At 44.2% G+C, this 20,234-nt stretch overlaps 1 long non-coding RNA gene across 1 annotated transcript in view; it reads left to right on the top strand.

The window, feature by feature from the left end:
* LOC308581726 overlaps positions 1-18,135 on the top strand; it is a 61,967-nt gene extending 43,832 nt beyond the window's left edge. Inside the window, exon 3 of the long non-coding RNA XR_014005218.1 lies at positions 16,117-18,135. This is a non-coding gene — a long non-coding RNA (uncharacterized lncRNA). The remainder of the gene's footprint in view (positions 1-16,116) is intronic.
* Positions 18,136-20,234: the final 2,099 nt, after the last annotated feature.

The raw sequence follows: 20,234 nt of genomic DNA, 5'->3' as shown, positions 1-20,234 counted from the left end.
CATAGGAAGAGACCTGTGAGATTGGACCGAAGAGCCATCTGCACAGCATCCTGCTTCCTTCAGCAGCCAATTCATAGATGCCTGCTGAATAGCCACAAATAAGATCTGAAGGCAACAGCCAGCCACCATTGTTGCCTCCCTTCAGCTGGTATTCTGAGGTACACTACTGCTGAATATGGAGTTTCCATTGCCAAAGTGACCAGAAGAGATACAAGCCTGACTAGGAGATTGGCAGTCAACAATCATGGTGGCTGTCTGTAAAAATGAACGATGTGGTATGCTGCCAGACCTCAATGCCTGAGATATATTCAGATCAGCATCCATGTACACACTGTTGAAATGACTTATCGGGAAAAGAATTATCCAAAACCCAGGTTCTCTCTTTCAAAATGGTGAACTCCTGTAAGACTTGGTTTTCAGCTATGGGAAATGAATGGAAATGAATCACCATTATTATACAAATTTATAGACCATAGAATAAAGCTATTGAAGCAATGTACACAATACAAACACCACCACCACCTGGACCTCTACACTCAGCACTGAATCCAGGTGTACACCTAAGCTGCAAATCTGAAGTTTTAGGGGGAGTTAGCCCTATCCAGCGCAGCCTGACTTGCCTTTTGGCTGACCAGGAGCACCTTTGCCTTGCCTGGATTGAGCTTCACTTTGTTATCCTTCATGCAGTCCACTACTGAGATTAGACCCTGGTTTATTACTTGAACAGCTTCCTCAAATTTAGATTCAGACCCTTGATGTCCCAACATTCTGAAAACTACCTGCTTCTTTTGCTATGGGCAACATTGTGTAGGATGTTTAAACCTGAGCACTTATTCCCTTCAGGAAAAAAAGATCAGGGTATAGATGTGCCCTCCTTCCCATATTTAATAAGCCTGGTAAGTTTTTAAAAAACCTATTCTCAGAACATCCTAAAATGAAGCTCTGAAATCTGAAAGATTTGCAGATTAATTTCCTTTTAAGCAGATATGTTTTGTTTGTTGTTACTTGCTAGCCAGAAGTTTAATTTCAGCAATGCCCTTATTAATGAATAAATGTTTGAATTGCACTGGAAGGAGAATGAGAAGCTCATCCAGTTTTTTAGCTCTCCAGTATGTCCTGGAAATGTGGAACATAAGGCCAAAGGGTTGCTGGTAGCTTCTCAAATCCAGGCCCCAAGATGCTGCAGGCAGGTGCATAACTTTGAGTATTATTGATTATGTCTTCGCTGCACAGGTTTCCACATAATGTTCCCTCGAGTTCCCAAAGGCCTATCCCAGCATGCACCGGGCTCAAAGCAAAGTTTGTGATGAGCTCCCGTGGGGGAAACTTTCTTCTTTGGTTCTTCTGAATTGCTGAACAGGAACATAGAGGGCACGTCCTCAGAACATAGCAACTCCATCTTCACAAGCTCCTTAGCATGAAACCGATGTACCTCTAAGTCATTACACAGGAGGCCATGAAAGGAGGCAAACACTGTTCTGTAATTGCAACACAATCATACTGAATCTCATACTGGCAATATGCAAGGCATATTTCAATGGCTGCTTGCATTTCTGAATAGTATCTCTGAACAGGGAGGTGGTCCACTCTGGACATAGGATTGAAAGGCACAGTGTTTCAGAGAAGGTGGCATTTCACAGTGTGCCTCTTCTAGTCTCCTGTGTCTAGAAGTATGGTGGGTGGAGGGCAGGGCTGGCTCGCCCATGAGGCAAAGTGAGGGGAATGCCTCAGGTGGTAAGATCCACAGGGGCAGCAGATCCAGCCTCCAAGGAATTCATTGCCTGCTACAGTGGCAGCAACAGCTGTGGCACAGTCCTTGGAAGCTGGATCTGTCATCTCCTTGGCAGCCCCACCCCCCGCTGCTTCCACAGCCTCTTGGCAAATAGGAAGCACTGCTGGTCTCCTCCCACCCTTCCTTGTTCCCTATGTAGATTTTTATTCCCCCCCCCCCCGTTCCTTACGTAGATTTTCACTCAGCCCTTCTTCTCCGACTGGCAATATGAAAACATTTCCTTGACTTCCGTTATGCCACATCTACACCATATATTTCAAGCACCGTTATACCACTTTAATGGCCATGGGTCTCCCTCCCCCAAAGCATCCTGGGAACTGTAGTTTGCTAAAGGAGCTGAAAATTATCACCATGTGAGGTGTAAACTACAGCTCCCAGAATTCTTTGGAGAGATTATCTCTTTGAAACTGGTCTAAGAATGCTACAGGAGTGGGCAATAAGGAGAGTACCCACATTGTCTGGGCAGCTGGACCAGTCTCCCTTTATTCCTGCACTATGTAAGAAGGTAAGGAGTCACTCAGTTGCCAAGGCAATGCGTTAACATTTCCTCATCTCCTAGTGTGCTGCAGCTCAGGAAGAGACGGAAGCATTCCTTTGTTGCCTAGGCAATGCAGAGATGTACCCTTTCCCCTACAACAGGTGAACCCCATAGATCTTCATGGAACTTCCCCAAGAATCACTGAAAACTCAGCCTCTCAGCCTGCAGATTAGGCTAGGAAGTTAAGGGCTGTGTTTTGGCTCAACTCTCTTCTCCACAGACAAGGGTGGGTCCAGTATTTTCAACATTTGAGAAGGTTTGGACAGAGGTTTCTAATAAAGAACTGCTTTGATTCCTATCTCTGGAAGTCAGCTACAGGAGACTTGCCAGACTATAGGTACCTCCAGATCTGGACCATTGCATTAATGGGAAATGTACCCAAACCCCACAGAATACAAAAAGAAAGGCTAACTTTTCTAAAGTTTGGCATCCATTTATTGAATGTAAAGCAACATGATTGGCAGCCAGCCTTTTTTCATGGATTCCTTTGGAAAACTATTCTTGGATAATATGTTTATGAAGGACAATTGTCTGGAACTATACAGTAGATAACATTTAACTTGTGTGCATTCAGCTTTACACACTTGAAATAAAAATAAAAATAAGGGGGCAGTAAGGGGGTGGGCAAGGGACACGGGTGGCTGTGGGTTTAAACCACAGAGCCTAGGACTTGCCGATCAGAAGGTCGCCGGTTCGAATCCCCGTAACGAGGTGAGCTCCCGTTGCTCGGTCCCTGCTCCTGCCAACCTAACAGTTGAAAAGCACGTCAAAGTGCAAGTAGATAAATACCGGTAGGTACCGCTCTGGTGGGAAGGTAAATCGTGTTTCCATGTGCTGCTCTGGTTCTCCAGAAGCGGCTTAGTCGTGCTGGCCACTTGACCCGGAAGCTGTACACCGGCTCCTTCGGCCAATAAAGCCAACCGCAACCCCAGAGTCGGTCTCGACTGGACCTAATGCTCAGGGGTCCCTTTACCTTTACCTTTAAGGGGGTGGGCATCTGGGGGAAAAGACTTTGGCGATTCCACCCATCATTGTACCCAATGTGTTTTGACTATACATGGTTTTAGCTTAATGCACTGTCCCTGGAATGACCAAAATAAAAATTACAAATACGAAAAAAGAGAGGGCTTGGAATTATCCCCACATATAAAGCTCGCTTGAGGGAAGAGAGACTCATAAGAACATAGGAGTCCTGCTGGACCAAGCCAAACACCCTTCTATTGGAGCATCCTGTTCTAACAGGGCTCACAATGGGAAGCCTGCAAGCAGGACTCATCTTGGGTGCGGAAATAAGAGTCCATTTTTTTCAGAGAATTGGCTTTCCTTTCAATTACCTGGAGCTAGAAGTGTGTTCCTCCATTTCCCAGAGTACCGTGCAGCAAATCCTCCCATCTAGATGTCATGTATCAGAAGAGGAACACCATTCTCAATTGATATGGGGAGTTTCTTCATCACATCTGTTGGGAAATGGTCCAAAATTACACTGATGGTAAACAGTATGTTCCTTATGCCTCCGGCATGTGCCAGGCCTGCAATGTTTATTTATTTATAATTTTATTTATAAAAGTATTTATATTCCACAGTATCATAAAAAATATAGCACAACTCTTTACAAAACAATGTAAAAGCATAATGCTGAGCTCCTTAGAGGAAAGAAACGTAATGCAATAATAATAAATATGATCTGAATACATGCAAGCTCTCTCCGGGGAATCTGTACCCTTCAATCCTATCTGTGATGAAGTAAGCTGAAGAAGTGGTAGTATGAATGGACACAAAAAGGAAACTGAATCTGGTGGGAGAGAGCATCAGCAATATCAGGTGTGTGTTGATGAACTGGAGATATATAGAAGGAACTGCAGGTGGGCAGAGCTGTGGCAAAGGAAGGGCTAAGATCAAGGTAGACGTTTATGAGACAGATGCACCTGGTTAAGAGTGAGCATTTGTGACAGGGCACTTTCTTAACAACTGCTTTTGGTTTTTTTTTATGTTGCAGAGAGACTAAAGGCTTTGTAAGCGGCAGAGAAACATGCTGTATTTTATTACAGGCTGTTCAATAGCTGCTTTTTATTTTATGGCTTATTAAGTGATTTAATTTACCCTGGGCCGTTTGCTAATCGCCTCCATGACTTGGCAGAGATTGTGCTATGCTGAGCATTCCCTGTTGCTCAGGCAATTGCAGCACCTCCCTGCCCCCCTGCACTTTGCCCAGCCTCCCCATCTTTTCTGGGGGAAGCTGTGTCTGAACTGGGGAGGCGATGTCAGAGTTCTGAGCCAGAGTTAGGAGTAACTTCCCAGTGAATCCTGGTGAGGGTTAAAGCGAAAGGGTTTTCTTCAACTAACGTTTACTCAGAGCAGACCCATTGAAATAAATGACCACGAACTAACTTAGGTCTGTGTACTTTGATGGGTCTACTCTGAGTAAAGGTTAGTTGACTATTAGCCAGAGTTACGGCCAGAAGAGGGGCCTCTTTGAACGAGAAATTTCTAACACAGAGTCCAGCTCAGTCATTCTTCCATACAATGGCACCCTATGCCTGCAGGGATGTTTGAAAATGGGCTCCTCTGCATGGGCCTCTTTGCAGGACATCACACTCAATTCATGAAATTCCCAGGGGTACTGTCCTTCTCTCCCCTGCCCCATGAATTTGTTGTACAAGTGGAAAAATGAATGAATGGGGCTTATGGAGGGCAGAATGCAGAAACCACACCTACATCACCTTCTGTCTGGTTTTAAAAAGTAGCATGGGGGAAGGTTGTCCTTGACCCTCAAGTGAAAAGTCAGTATGGTGTAGTGGTTAAAGCACCCAGGACACTGGGATCCAAATCCTCTCTCAGCCATGAAGCTCACCTGGTGACCTTAGCGTCAGTCCATGTATGCCACCTTGAGCTCTGCTTTGGGTGGGGTTGCACTTCACCTGAAACAGTTGATAAGCACTATGTGGTACTCCTAGATCCAGCCTCACCATTCGAGGCTCAGGTGACCTTGGCAGCATGGAGTATCTTTTACCAGCTTCAGTCAGCTGTGGCCATTCTGGACCAGGATTGTCTGGGCACAATGATCTATGGTAACCTCCCAGCTAGATTAGAGCATTGCATTATGAGCTGCTCAGAAGCTTCAGGGTTCAGCTGCCAGAATTATGATCAGTACACCTAGGTTCACACATATTGCACCAATTTTATAAGAATTTCACAGGCTGGCTGTTGTGGTTCTAGCCCCAATATCAGCGGCTGGTACTTACCTTTAAAGCCCTAACAGATTGGAACCCAGATCCTTCAAGGAGTGCCTCTTTCCTTACCAATCTGCCTGTGACTTAAGAACTTCTACTGAAGCCCTTCTCCAGTTGCTATCTCCATTTGAAATGTGTAATTCAACCAGAAGGGAAAAGATTTCCCTGCAGTGGCACCCTGGCTTTGGCTCCACCCACTTCCAGTGGTTCTTCTGGTGCCAGGCTAAAATATTTGCATTGTCTTTGATTCAGCCTGCATAATTGTATAAAAATGCACTCACATACACACATGATTGTTGCACACCAGCTTTGGAATCTGAACTTGGTGAAGAGAAGTCAGTAAACATTTTAATAAATTACACACACGTGTGTGTGTGTGTGTGTGTGTGTGTGTGTGTGTGTGTGTGAGAGAGAGAGAGAGAGAGAGAGAGAGAGAGAGAGAGAGAGAGAGATGTAAGAACAAAGACATCTGTTTTGTTATGGTTACAATGCTAGGAAGTCACCACTGTGCTTGGATTTTCAGCAGATATTCATCAGCTTGATACACAAGGAAACACCTCTGTGTGTGGTCACCACATGTGAAGAACTGCATGTGATTTTCATGCAGCCTTTCAGCACAGAGGCACTTTCCATGTCAGAAATGTGTAAATGTTTGAAATTGTTAGGCTGCAGGCCCAAATTGCCCTGTCCCAGACGTGGGGAACCTGAGAACCTCCAGCTGATGCTGGATTACAACTCGCATCATGCCAAAGTATTGACCATGGTGGCTGGGGCTGATGGGAGTTGGAGTTTGACAACATCTGGAAAGATCACAGATTCCTCATCCCTGCATTATCCCAATGGTGGAATGAGTCATCCTTAGGGAATCAGGCTTTAAAAAACATTGAGGACAGCTGTCAACACCCCTTGTGGTCAGCAAGGGACTTGAGAGTCTAGTGGTTACAGACAGTCCAGCTGCAGAGTAATACTTTGGCCACATCATATTGGCATGGATCAGTACTAGGCACAGAATTGCACATTATATCCATGAGTCTCCCCCTCTCTCGTTAGATTCATTTATCCAACACACACACACACACACACACACACACACACACACACTTACCTGCAGCGGATGAGGCTTCATTTTGAAGCAGAAGAGCGAAGGGATGGGGGGAAATTTCTGAACTGTTTTCCCTTGAGCCATTTTTTTTCTTTTTTGGCTGGGAATTGCTCATGCACACAGTGAAAAGATACAGGTACCACTCGGTTGGCACAAAAGGAAGCGTTTGGCTCTCAGCTGTTATTGCAGGTGTCGTGCTGACTCCAAAAGCCTGCCTTTGCATGGTAATGTTTTCAGCAATGAGTTTGCATTTACAAGGTACCAGGAATATCAGGCATGCTGAGGGTAGGTAGGGATAGTGGAGGGGGCTTCACCTAACATAAACCGCCTGATGTAATTACAGGAGCACTTGGGGGGGGGTCTCTTGCAAAGAAAGTGGGCAAATAAATGCCAGGGGACAGTTAGGTCAGCATGACCAGCTGCTTGTAGTAAGCTGGCTAGCTAGGTTGGTGCTTCTTTCTGTCTTTCCTGCTCTGAGATCATTCACAGGCCAATTAGTCTTGTCTTCAGGTCTACATGTTGCCATTTCAATGTCAGATTTTGTAATCTGCCAAATAATTTGGGTTCACCTTTTTTTAAAAAAAAGTCCTCAGAGATGTAGAGATATCTCTAAGATATATCTTAAATCTTAAATTCGCTCTCCTGTGGGATTATTTATATATAAATACCTTTTCACTGGTGTTTCTTCACTCACATTCCCACCTTCTCACACAAAGCCAGCCCAGGGGACTCTCAAACGGAGGATTACTGCCTCTTTTGATGTTATTCTAAACGATAAAATAATTAAATTTAACCATTTTGCAGCTAAGCATTTTGCAGCTAGCATAGTTTCCCAGAATTTGATGCCCTCCAGATGTTTTGCACTAAGAAATCTCTGGTGGGATTTGTAGTTCAAAACATCTGGCGGGTACCAGGTTGCTCTACTAACATGAGACTATTGGGGGGTGGGGGAAAGCTGTAGGAGAGATGGGCTAATTGGGGCAAAGGGGGCAAAGGAGAATAAATTGTATGAGATGAACTTAGGTAGCTGTTTAAAACAACAACACTCAGAGCTACCAAGGTGGCCTATGAATATATGTGATGAGCATATCTGAAGGATAAAAAAGCATCAAAATATATGGGGTGGCTGGTAGTACTAACTTGTTTTTGTTGTTGTTGTTCTGCTGTCAAGCTAACTGGACCAAGTTTATTGTGGAAAATGCTGCTCAGGTGATACCTCTTTGGGATCCAGACAGCTTCTCTGTGAGAGAGGGAGGGAGGGAGAAAGAGGGAGAGAGAAGGAGATAGACAGTGCCAGCAGCTTTTCAAACCAAAGTGACTCAGATACTGCTTTTTTTTCTTCTTCCTCATGATGCTTTTACAGGAATTAAAAACCTCTAATCAATTCAGAACAGAAGCTTTTTCTCTCCCTTGGAATAAATTCTCATTCTGTTCCCCGCACAACGCACTAAAAACCCAGGGCACTGGCTGCCTGTCAATGCAGTAGCAACTGGAGCCTTTTCTTCTGTCCCAACATTTCGTACTTCTATTGCTCCTTTTATCTCTCCCTGGCTCTTGCATGTGGAGTTATCTATAAGTTATTTAATCAAGCTTTACATTGCAGATCTCAGTGAATTATTACACAGCAGTGGTTTTAAATTGGCCTGACTAGAGGCGAGTTAACATTTTTTGAGACCTTGGGCATGAAAAACCTGGGGATATATAAAGAAGATTTAAATCTTTCAGGGAAGCTCACTGGGAGGAACTTGGGAGAATCCATCACCTGAACCAACAAGACAAACAGTATCACCTCCTTTACTTTTTTATTTCAAATCAGTGGATTGGTGAGCTGTTCTTTTGACATTTTTGGACCTATGATGTCTTAAAATAAAAGGTAACCTTTATGTGATAAGATGTGAACCTCAAGTAGGTGTCAGCACTTGAAATAATGGATACCTTATGATGTTAGCAGAGGGCAATGAAAACACCAATCTAATATTTTGACCCTTTCAGCTATCCTTGTTAGCAGAAGAGTGAGTTTTTCCTTTTAAAAACTGTGTTGCTTTTGTGGCCAGAGCTGCCTAAGACAGAGTTGTTTTTCCATGTTGCACCAAGGCAAGGCACTCAAGAAAAGTCAAATGTTCTAAACGGAAAGCCCTCCTCAAACACTAGCTGTATCAATGCTTTATAAAACTGTTAATATGTTATTTAAATGTCAGTTCTTTATTAAGTGTGTAGATTTTTTGAGGTTTAATAACCATGTAATTGATGGCATCTATTCCACTGCTAAACCTTGGCAAATATGTTTCCATAATTAGTTGGTATTTATTTAACATCCCATTAAATTTAATGATTTCGATTAATAGGTACATAGGGGCTTTATTTTTAATGTCAATATGAATTCCTAAAGATGATTCCTGATAGCCTGCGCTCAGGAAGCTTAATTGCCTAGGAAGCTATCGAGAGCAGAGGTCAGGCAGTAAAGCCGAACTAGCTATACATCCAACTAGTGCTTGGATGGAGAGACATTCTAGGATCTCCTGCCTCTTGAAGAAAGAGCAGGTGTGCATAATTCAGTGGGCAATGATATTTGCTTTGACATGAGCTCCATTTAGCTCTTCCCCTGAGCGCACCGTTTATAAGGTGTGGACTGCTAAATGTTTTACCAGGCTTCTAAAATGTTAACCTTAATAGCATTGCAATGCAATAAATGTAGTAATGATATTTATATGGTTTCCCCTCCTCTATATTGTAGTTGTGCAGTTAATGTTCCAGGCCACAGTCCAGTTAAAGTTAAGCGCTGCTAATCCCCGCTGATTTCATAAAGATGTCTGAGGAGAAATCCTGTAAGAATATGAGAAATCTGATGAATCAGGCTGAAGGCTCATCTGGTTCAGCATTCTGTCCTCACAGTGGCCAACCAGATGCCTGTGAAAAGCCCACAGTCAGGTAGAACATGTCTGATGATGAGCAACTGCTCACTTGTAAGGGGCTCATCATGCTTGGAACTCTTGCACTCAACTGGTGGATGTCAGGGCAAGACGTGACATCAACAGCGCGAGTCCACCCTCCAAGTGGATAACTATCCACTTCCATAAGTGTGAGGGCAACTGTGCCCAGAAGTGGGAAGAGGGAAGTCAAGACTCAAGAAAGCAAACCTTAGAAATGATTTAGAATGAGAGCCAGTGTGGTGTAGTGGTTAAGAGCAGTGAACTCATAATCTGGTGAACTGGGTTTGCTTCCCCGCTCCTCCACATGCAGCTGCTGGGTGACCTTGGGCTAGTCACACTTCTTTGAAGTCTCTCAGCCCCACTCACCTCACAGAGTGTTTGTTGTGGGGGAGGAAGGGAAAGGAGATTGCTAGCCACTTTGAGACTCCTTAAAGGGAGTGAAAGGCAGGATATCAAATCCAAACTCTTCTTCAAAAAAAAGAAGAAGAAGAAGAAGAAGAAATGATTTAGAATACAGTCGTACCTTGGATCCTTCGTGAGTCGAATGGTTTGGCTCCCGAACGCCGCAAACCCAGAAGTGAGTGTTTCAGTTTGCGAACATTCTTTGGAACCTGAACGTCGAACATGACTTCTGCGGCTTCTGATTGGCTGCAGCAGCTTTCTGCAGCCCATCAGAAGCTGTACTTCGGTTTCCAAATGTTTTAGAAGTTGAACAAACTTCCGGAATGGATTCCGTTCGACTTCCGAGGCACCACTGTACTAAGAAGCTATCCTTTTATTGTACGTTTTTGCCTACATATATAGTGAAGAAATTAACCACTTTTGAGAATCTCTCAACAGAATTTCAGAACCAGATATTAGCTTTCTCTGGGAAATTTAGCCCTTAGATTGTATTATTATTATTATTATTATTATTATTATTATTATTATTATTAGCCCAATACTGACTGGATGGAATTGTCCAAGGTCTCATGCAAAGGGCTTTCCCAACTCTGTAGAGGTCCTGCATGTGCTGCTTCTGCTGAGTTACCACAGCCCTTTCCCATGCTCTGATCAACCTGGGTTGCTTCCCCACAGCTACCTCTACCCACAGCTACAAGGGAAACATTTGAGTGTGATTTGTCCCCCACCTCCTTAAAACCATTCATCATTTATGTAGCAGCCACATGTTTTATGATTTGGTTAAAAAGAGGGGGATTAATAGGTTAGGGGGCAGTAATGAGAGACGTACCTTGTATTTTGAATGCATGCATGATGGGGGTGACACACAAAATGGGGCGCAAGGCAACGAGGTGATGAGTAGAGTAGTTTTGCAAAGTTGCCTCTGCTTTAATGGACTTATTGATCTTGTGTGTGTCAGGACATAATTTAGAATCAATCCTCCAGAACCAATTAAAGGTCCTTCTAACAAAGTAAAATCCTAGTTTTATTAAGGTCCCCCCCCCCCCAAGAATCTCTCTATGTATACAGAGTATCCCAAATGAAGCACTGCCTACATCTGACCCTCTAATCTCTGGTGTCTGTTCTATGGCTCTAGATACAGAGGTTTGATGAGCTAGCAGCAAATGGGGTTCAGCAATATTGGGCCACTTCTTATACTCTACCTTACCAGTCACTCTGGATGATGGTTCTGCAGCCAAGACTGAGAAGCCTGGACATCAAGAGATGACAGTTATGCCCACAGCAGTGAGGCCAAGAGGGAGGTCCTTTCATCTGGGCAGCCCAGGACCTCCATACACACTGCCCAGACTTGCACCCTGAGGAAGTCACTTTAGTGCTGTCAGTGCAGTGGTTTGACTTCATCCCCAGAAACTTTATGAATGGCCTTTTCCCAACTAACTGGAGATATGATGAAATAATTCCATTCAATAGAAAACCTTTAAATCTAGTGAATCATCCTTTAAACTGAGGTTGGGAAACCTTCATCTCTCCAGATGTCATTGGATTGTGACTGCCACCATCCCTTACCTTGGTCCATGCTGACTTGAAGTTGGAGTCCAACAACATCTGGAGAGCCGCAGGTTCCCCCTCCCTGCTTTACACCAGCTGGAACAATCTTCTAATTCTCTTGCGACCTGTAAACCCTCACTATTAATAACTGAAGCCAAGGGCGAAATTTCTGGTGCTGTGAAGTATTTATGCTTCTCTCATATTTTAACCAATAAATCGCTGATTTCTTTTCTTTGTACTTTTCTTTGTTCTTGTTTAGTAGACCAAATCCAATCTGCTAATGGGACATCAACTCCCATCTGTTCAGTCAGCCAAGCTGCCAGAATAACTTGACTGGCTTTGGGTACTAAGCACCTAGGCTGGGGATGGTATCATTTGCTGTTCTGCCTCAGGCAGCAAAATGTCTTTGGCTGCCCCGTCTTGTATGAATACAGTCCATGCTTATCCATCTCACTGGCATAAATTGTTTTACTCCAATACCAGTTAAGCCAGTGTGGTCTAGTAGCACTGTAATTTGCCCAGGTTCAACCAGTCACTTTGTATTCTTGGAGTGGCCTTGGACAAATGACTACCTCTATCCTATAGTTCTGATGTTGGGAAAGATGGAGGGCACAAGGAGAAGGGAACGACAGAGGACGAGATGGTTGGACAGTGTTCTCGAAGCTACAAACATGAGTCTGACCAAACTGCGGGAGGCAGTGGAAGACAGGAGTGCCTGCCATGCTCTGGTCCATGGGGTCACGAAGAGTCGAACACAACTAAACGACTAAACAACAACAAGCAACCTAAGGCCCGGGGGCCGGATGCAGCCCAATCGCCTTCTCAATCTGGCCCACAGGAATCAGTGTGTTTTTACATGAGTAGAATGTGTCCTCTTATTTAAAATGCACCTTTGGGTTATTTGTGGGGGGCTGCCTGGTGTTTTTACATGAGTAGAATGTGTGCTTTTATTTAAAATGTATCTCTGGGTTATTTGTGGGTCATAGGAATTCGTTCATTATTTTTTTCCAAAATATAGTCCGGCCCCCCACATGGTCTCATGGACGGTGGAATGGACCACAGCTGAAGAAGGTTGCTGACCCTTGCTATAGTTGTTCCATAGGAGTAAATGTAGTAGCTTATTGAAATCTAAGTTTTTGATTGTACAATACTTGGGGACCAAGATGAGCTCAAGGTCATCTCTACATTAGGATGTGTACATGGGAGCAGATGGCTTCTGGATTTTTGATAACACAGTACGGATATCAATGGAAATGCTATTGTGCTATGTCAACTGAAGAGACAATCATCTTTTGTTTTGCTTGATTGCTTGCTAATGAGCACAGAAAATCAGCTTATGTTTCTACAACTAACAGAAGATCACTTCTTTGCTCAATCGCTTTTGATGGCTAAATTATGTTGTTTGAATGAACATAGATCAGGGATGGCTAGCCTATGGTCCTCCAGATGTTGTTGGAATACAACTCCCATCAGCCCCAACCAACATAGCAAATGGTCATGGTATGATGAAAGTTGGAGCCCAACACAATCTGGAGGGCCACAGGTTCCTCATGTGGGGTGCTGGTGGCTGGTGGCCGCTGCCACCTATGACACACCTCACAATCATGAATGGGAGGAGGCTGGAGAGAAAGCAGTTGGGAGTTGCAGTGTGGAGACGGAAGTCTGCATTTTGCTTCTGTCTAGGAAAAAGAGCTTGAAGGTGGTTCCTCAGTGACTGTGTACTGATGCTGATTTACAGAGCAACACAGCCTGTCTGAGTACTTATCTCCTTCCCTATGCTCAACATGTATGCATTTGAACATAAACTGATGTAACATAAGCACCCAAAGTCAAAGCACCCTGCAGCTGCTCCTGGAACTCTGGAAGTGAGGAGCCACAGCCATGAAACGATACCAAAGGAGCTTCAGATCTATGCACTTGGAAAGCACAAGCACTCTGTACACCCAAAAGGTCACAGACTCCAGTGTGTACAGAATCAGTCATTAGTCTTTATAAGCAAAAAGGACAAAGAGTGCTGCTAGAGTTTAACTACGGCATGAGCATGTTGAGGCAGCAGCCTATTTTCTCTTGTGCACAAATCTTCCTCGCTCTCTTCAGTCATTCCTCAGACTTAACCATCCGCATGATTTCCGTCATGCTCCATTCCATGTTTTTGAGCAAGCAGAGCTATTTTGCATTCCCCTCACTCAAGCCATTTTCCATTCAGTTCCACTCTTCCAGCCTCAGTGAATTCTTTGCTGTGATCCTGTAGTGATGTCAAAACACTGCATTTTACAACATCACAGGCAGACGTCAGCACTGCATGGTGCCAAGCAATTTCCTGGAAAAGTGTGTGTGCGTGTGCTCGTGTCTGTGTATGTGTGTCTTTGCCGCATTAACTGACTGGCAGGCTCCTGATAGCCTTGCTTGAATCCAGTGTCTGATGAGAAGGGAGATGGTGCTACCTGGTTCCTGGGGCTGTTTCCAAGCCATCTCCACTTCTGACATCCGAAATGTAGCACTTATCCCAGAAATGGGTAATTGCTTAACATTAACGTGCTGTCACTGACAAATAATCCTGCTTAAGAGTTGCCAGATCAAAGCTGCACAATAGCATGCCCTCCAATATTTGTCAAATGAAAATTGATAGATTTGGTTTGTATTAAACAAGAGGATGTGTGGAATAAAGAGCGGGAAGAATAAGAAAGCTGCTGTCAGAAAGGTCAATCCCACTGGGTGATTTTGGACACTTTTATCAACACAATGCTAATTTCCTCAACACCAATAATTTTATTAAATTAGATATTGGTACCGAAGCAAGAAAACTTGTATTTTAAGCAATCAGACAAGTACTTTTGGATTATCTTTCCAGTATTTGCTGCAGATTCAATCCACATTGCATGCAGGGTGAGACAGCAATTGCTGCATGTATGAATCAGCACTGAAAGATAGAAGAAGTACAATGGAGAAGGGATGATTTGTCTTATTCAGAACTAAAACTCTGCCTGAGACCCTGGAAAGCCAGCGCCTGTCAATCAGAGTAGAGTAGCCAATGCTGTGCTAGATGGGCGAACAGCCTGGCTTGGTATAAGGCACATTCCTTGTGTACCCTGCATATTCCCCTTCCCATTAATTGTAGCCCCATCTCTTGTTCTTTTGAAATACCCTCCTCTGATAGGCAATAAAGAGATACAGTTTGAGCAAGTGATGCCTCTAGCATCAGCCCTTGCTCTGGCATTGTTCCAGTCCCCTTAAGAATCCTGGAAAGCCCACGGAGGGGAAAGAGCAGCGGGCTTGAAGTCAGCAATACATTTCAAATGTTTGCCTAGTCCCATTATCCTTTTTGAGTGGGGGGAGGGAGGCTGGGTTGTAGTAAGTTAAAGGAAGCATCTGTGATTAATTGTCCAGATGCAGAAAGAGTTACCATATGCCTGTCTGCTAAGCGCCCTACATCAAACACCGTGGCTTATCTCTCTCGCTCTCTGTCGGTGGATGACTTGTGTCTCTGATGTATGACAGTGACAGACCTCTGCATTGTTTATTTTAAGAAACAATTGCCAGCTCCCATGGTGTGGCGTCTCTAGTGAGAGGAGGAGGTGAGCAGGGGGGTGGGGGAAATAATGGAGGTGCTGTAATTAATAATTGGTAAATCATGGGCTGATTGTGGTCATTCATTATTAAACATTGCATTCACACAAGCATGGAATGTACTTGCCATCTTTAAGGCTGCTGTAAATGGAACAGTCTGGAAATGGGGATGAGAACTGTGCTTAAAGATGTTATTTAGAGAGAAGATTGTGGCTTATAGTCCTATGGCAACAACAAAACTAAAGTGTGTGGTGTGTATGTGTGCAAAAGTATTGTGCTGATATGCAGGTTGGCAGTATAGTGTTGATATATTGGGCAGCTGAGAACAGCTTCCAGCACCATCTTTTCAAGTAGAGGGTGTACATCGGATCTGGACAAATCCCAAGTCAAATTGGGATGGTTCAGAAGGATTTCTGATACATTTGAGCTGAAGTGGGATGCCTCCAGTCTTTCCATATGAGGGGTCTCCAAAGTGATTCAAGGCAATTCTGCACTTGCTATGTATCTGCCAAAGTGGAAACTGTCATGGACTGGCTGGGTGCAGAGGAGTGGTGGGAGGCAGCAGCTGGGAACCCCCAAGGGAAGAAGGCTCAGAGCCAGAGGATGGGTGGTGGGACGATGATGCATGCTCAGAGGGAGAAGAGGGACCAGACTGGGAGGAGGAGGTGTTGAAAGCTGAAGAGGCAACAGGGTTTAGTGAGCAGCAAGAGGCTGTGTCAGAGCAGTGCAGACTCTGAGGCTGAAGCGGAGGCTGGAGAAGAAGGGGGGCAAGAGGCAGAGATGAGGCAGGCTGCTGAAGAAGCCAGCGAGTCTCTCCTTCCTTCTGTGACCAGCTCCCCTCTCCCCTGGATTCCCAGAACACACAGATAAATTAAGAGGGTGGAGCAACGAGAGACAAGACGAGGGAGTCTGAGGCTGCTGGAGAGGAGCCTTAGAGCTGACACTGGTGTTTTTTATTGCTGACCTAGTCCTGACTCCAGCTCCTGACAAAAACATTTGTCCTGCAGATTGCCATATTAGAAAAACACCAATGGAAGTCAATTGGAAATGAGACCTCAAGAAAATTAAGAGAGGACGGGTGTATGAACAAGGTCTGCAATTTGACTCTATTTATTTGTGTGGATGATGGTTGAGTTATGTGTGTTGGTGTAGTTCAGGGTTAAGGAACAGCCAAAGTATTTAATACAGATTATGGCCTATTTCCCCTTTTGTTAAATTCTCTTGTAAATGTGAAGTGAAATGCAATTTATTTATGCTAAGCAGCCATTGTTATTCAAACACAATAAAATCAAGTCTGTGGTCTTCAGATTTCAGCTACCCTCAACATCAGGCAAGTGGAAGTGTCATTACTGACACAGAGAGGGAAATAAGTATTTCGGGCCGGGGTATAGAACTGCTGTTAACAGCCTTTTTATTCTTATTCTCCCCCCCCCCTCAATTATATATTTCCTGCTTTCCACTGTTAATAATAATCATTTGGATTGTGAAAAGATTTGCAGCATTTTTCTTTCTATTTGTTTCATACTAACTGATCACCCTCATGGCCCTACATAAATAATAATAACCGTATTAGTACATATGGTGTTTGCTTTGCCTTCTAAACACTTTGCAAATATTCCCTGACTGCTAATCCTTTGCATACCTTCTGTGAGCCAAGCATTATCTCCACTGCAGGATAAAATGAAGAGCAGGGCACTCTCAAATGGCATCCTGGCTGGGCCTCAGTAAATCAAGATATTTTTTTTTCGAGATTTCCTAAAACAAATCATGTAGCTGACATTTTATTGGTCAAAAATAGAAGGGACAATATTCAGAGAGCCATGGAAGCGAAACCCCAATGCAGCCTTAAGATCTATTTCTGAGAAATATCCCCCCCCCCACCCGAGAAATAAATCTCATTGAATAAAACTGGTTTACTTCCTAGTAAGTGTGTTCAGAATCCTGCACAGGGTTGTTCTGTTGGTTCTCAGCATTGTTGATTAGATCAACAAGCAGGCGAGAAGACATTTGCTCACACAATATATAAGGAAAGCACAGGAAATCAATTCTTCTTCAGATATTTAAAATAATTTGTGAGGAGCGAGGCTCAGACCAGGTAGAGAGCATGCACACAGTGACCCCACCTCGTCTTCTGATCTTTCTCCTCCGACATCTCCATGTGCTGCAATCCTGTATACTCAGAAGTAAATCCCATTGAATTAAATGGGGCTTACTCTTAAGAAAGTGGGGCTAGGGTTACAGCATTATTTATGCATTTATTATGTTTATACTCCACCCTTCTTCCATGGAGCATGGCCTTCATTTTACCATCACATCAACCCCATGTGACCAGATGGGTTGAAAGAAGAGAGTGCCTAGGCCGAGGTCACCTGATGACCTGGGGCTCATCCACACTTCTGCTTAGATACAGACCTGTGCCTGAAAAGCATGGCACAAGTGTGGATAAGCCCTAAGTCAAATTCTAGCTCTTTAATTTGTGCTTGTTGCCTTCCCAGAGCCATTGATTGATTAAGGTAGGAAGTATAAAAACATGACCTAAGATCTTAAGACTCTCCTTGGATCAAACCAACAGCTTCTCTTGTCTAGCTCCTTGTTTTCCTCAGCGGCATATCAGATGCCTATAGGAAGCCTTTCTGCAAGGGATCATTTTTATTCATTTGTTTATTATACAAGTATATATACTGCTTAACATGAAAAAAAAATCAAAGTGGTGTATAACACAAGAATACAGTAAAGCACAATATAAAAATTCAGAATAAAATGAAAGGATGTGGATCAGTGGGGCACGCCTATTCACACTTCAGGGGGAGGCTGAATGAATCCTTTTTAATTAGATATGCTGGGGATTGAACGAAGGACCTTCTGCATGCAACACATGCGTTCTTCCCCTGAACCATGGCTTTCTTCCCTCATGGACATGGTTTGTTCTTCTTAGGTACTTCCCAACCTCTTATTATTGGCCCAGAAGAAAGGGCTTGAGATGGAGACTCCAACAGGGACTCAGGGAAGAATTCTCAAAACATGCTTGCTAACATCTGAGGTAGCAGGTAGCTAACATGAGGTAGCAGGGCAGCAGTTGAAGAAGGAGCAAAACGGGTTTTCTTGTGTGTGTGATCCATCTTTTAGATTTAGGGGCGCTAGTCTCAAACGTTTGTTGGGGGAGACCTAGGTTTTTTTTTGTGGGGGGAGTTATTTGTCCTGTCTTCATGCTTTTTATGATGGAGGACCGCTGTAGCCACCCCAACGACGTTCTCAAGATGGAGGGGGAGGGAACAGCTGCAGTCGCCTGCGGTTCCTGCGCAATGTTTTCCATCTTGCCAAAGGTTGCAGGCAGCTTTACCTGCAGCAATTGCATGTTGATTGCCCTCTTAAAAGACAAAGTCCAGCAACTGGAGGAACGTGTAGCTACGCTCCAAAGAATTAGAGATCTGGAGCTCTTCTTGGAAGCAACAGAGCACACCGTCTCCACCAAGGAGGAGACAGGGGACTCCCCTGAGAAGGAGGCTAGTTCATCAACACAGGAGCCAGATATATGGAGAAACGTGACTCAAAGAAGTAGGAGGCCCAGGGTTCGTTCTGATAGTTTAGAAAGACACAATCGCTTTGAGGTCCTCTCCCCTAGCATGGAAGACGAAGAGCAGACTCCATTTGAGGATCTCTCCCTCATTTCAGTCGATCAGGTATATGAAGACAAGCAGCAAAGTCAGTCCTCAGGGAATGTGCAGGCGACCTTGGAACGGACAGCTCATGGAAGAACCCCGACCAAACCTAAGAGGAGGCGTGTAGTGGTGATAGGGGATTCCCTACTGAGGGGAACAGAAGCAGTGATCTGTGGGCCTGACAAGATGTCTCGGGAAGTGTGCTGTCTCCCCGGGGCTAAGATCCAAGATGTAACTGAACGACTGCAAGGAATCATAAAACCCACTGACAAATACCCCTTCCTCTTGGTTCATGTGGGAACCAATGACACTGCAAGCAATAGCCTCCAGAAGATCAAAAGAGACTACGAGGCTCTGGGCAGGAAATTGAAGCAATTAAATGCACAAATTGTCATCTCATCTGTCCTCCCAGTTGAACGACGTGGCCCAGGGAGAGAGGGAAAAATAGTGGAAGTGAACAGCTGGCTTCGCAAATGGTGTAAACAGGAACGGTTTGGATTCTTAGATCATGGACTGCAGTTTCTTGAAGATGGACTTCTGGCAAGCGATGGACTGCACCTCACAACGGTTGGGAGAAATGTTTTTGCCAAAAATCTCAGAAACCTCATCAGGAGGGCTTTAAACTGACTAATGTGGGGGAGGGAGACAGTGCTCCTGAAGGTAGGAGTCTATCAATTGATGAAGATGATCATCCAAATGTCATAGACCAAATGGAGCAAACAGCACGCAGACCTAGTGGTGGGAGGAAAAAATCCTTAAATAAGAGACATGGGGGAATGATTAATGGACTTCAATGTCTGTACACTAATGCGCAAAGCATGGGTAATAAACAAGATGAGCTTGAGCTCTTGGTACAGCAAACTAAATATGACATAATAGGCATCACTGAAACCTGGTGGGATAAGTCCCACGATTGGAATGTAATAATGGGGGGATACAATCTATTTCGGAGAAACAGACCAGACAAGAAAGGAGGAGGAGTGGCGTTATATGTCAGGGATGTGTATACCTGTGAAGAGATCCAAGATTTAGAACCTCAAAGCCAAAGTGAGAGCATTTGGGTCAAAATTAAGGGAGAGAAGAATAACAGAGACCTCATTGTGGGAGTTTACTATAGATCCCCAAGCCAAACGGAGGACATAGATGATGCCTTCCTGGAACAGATGGCCAAGCATGCAAAAGGAAGGGAGATAGTAGTAATGGGGGACTTCAATTACCCGGATATTTGTTGGATGTCAAACTCAGCCAAGAGCATAAGGTCAAACAGATTCCTCACTGGCCTTGCAGACAACTTCATTGTCCAGAAAGTGGGAGAAGCAACAAGAGGAACAGCCATTTTAGATCTGGTCCTAACCAATGTTGATGACCTGGTTAGTGGGGTAGAAGTGGAAGGATCATTAGGCGCGAGTGATCATGCTCTTCTGAAGTTTACTATACAGCGGAAAGGAGCAGCCAAGCATACTAGG

Source organism: Podarcis bocagei (assembly GCF_964188305.1).
Source record: "Podarcis bocagei genome assembly, chromosome: 2".
NCBI classification, from domain to species: Eukaryota; Metazoa; Chordata; class Lepidosauria; order Squamata; family Lacertidae; genus Podarcis; species Podarcis bocagei.
The sequence above is the reverse complement of the archived record's forward strand: the minus strand, read 5'-3'. Positions and strand labels throughout refer to the sequence as shown.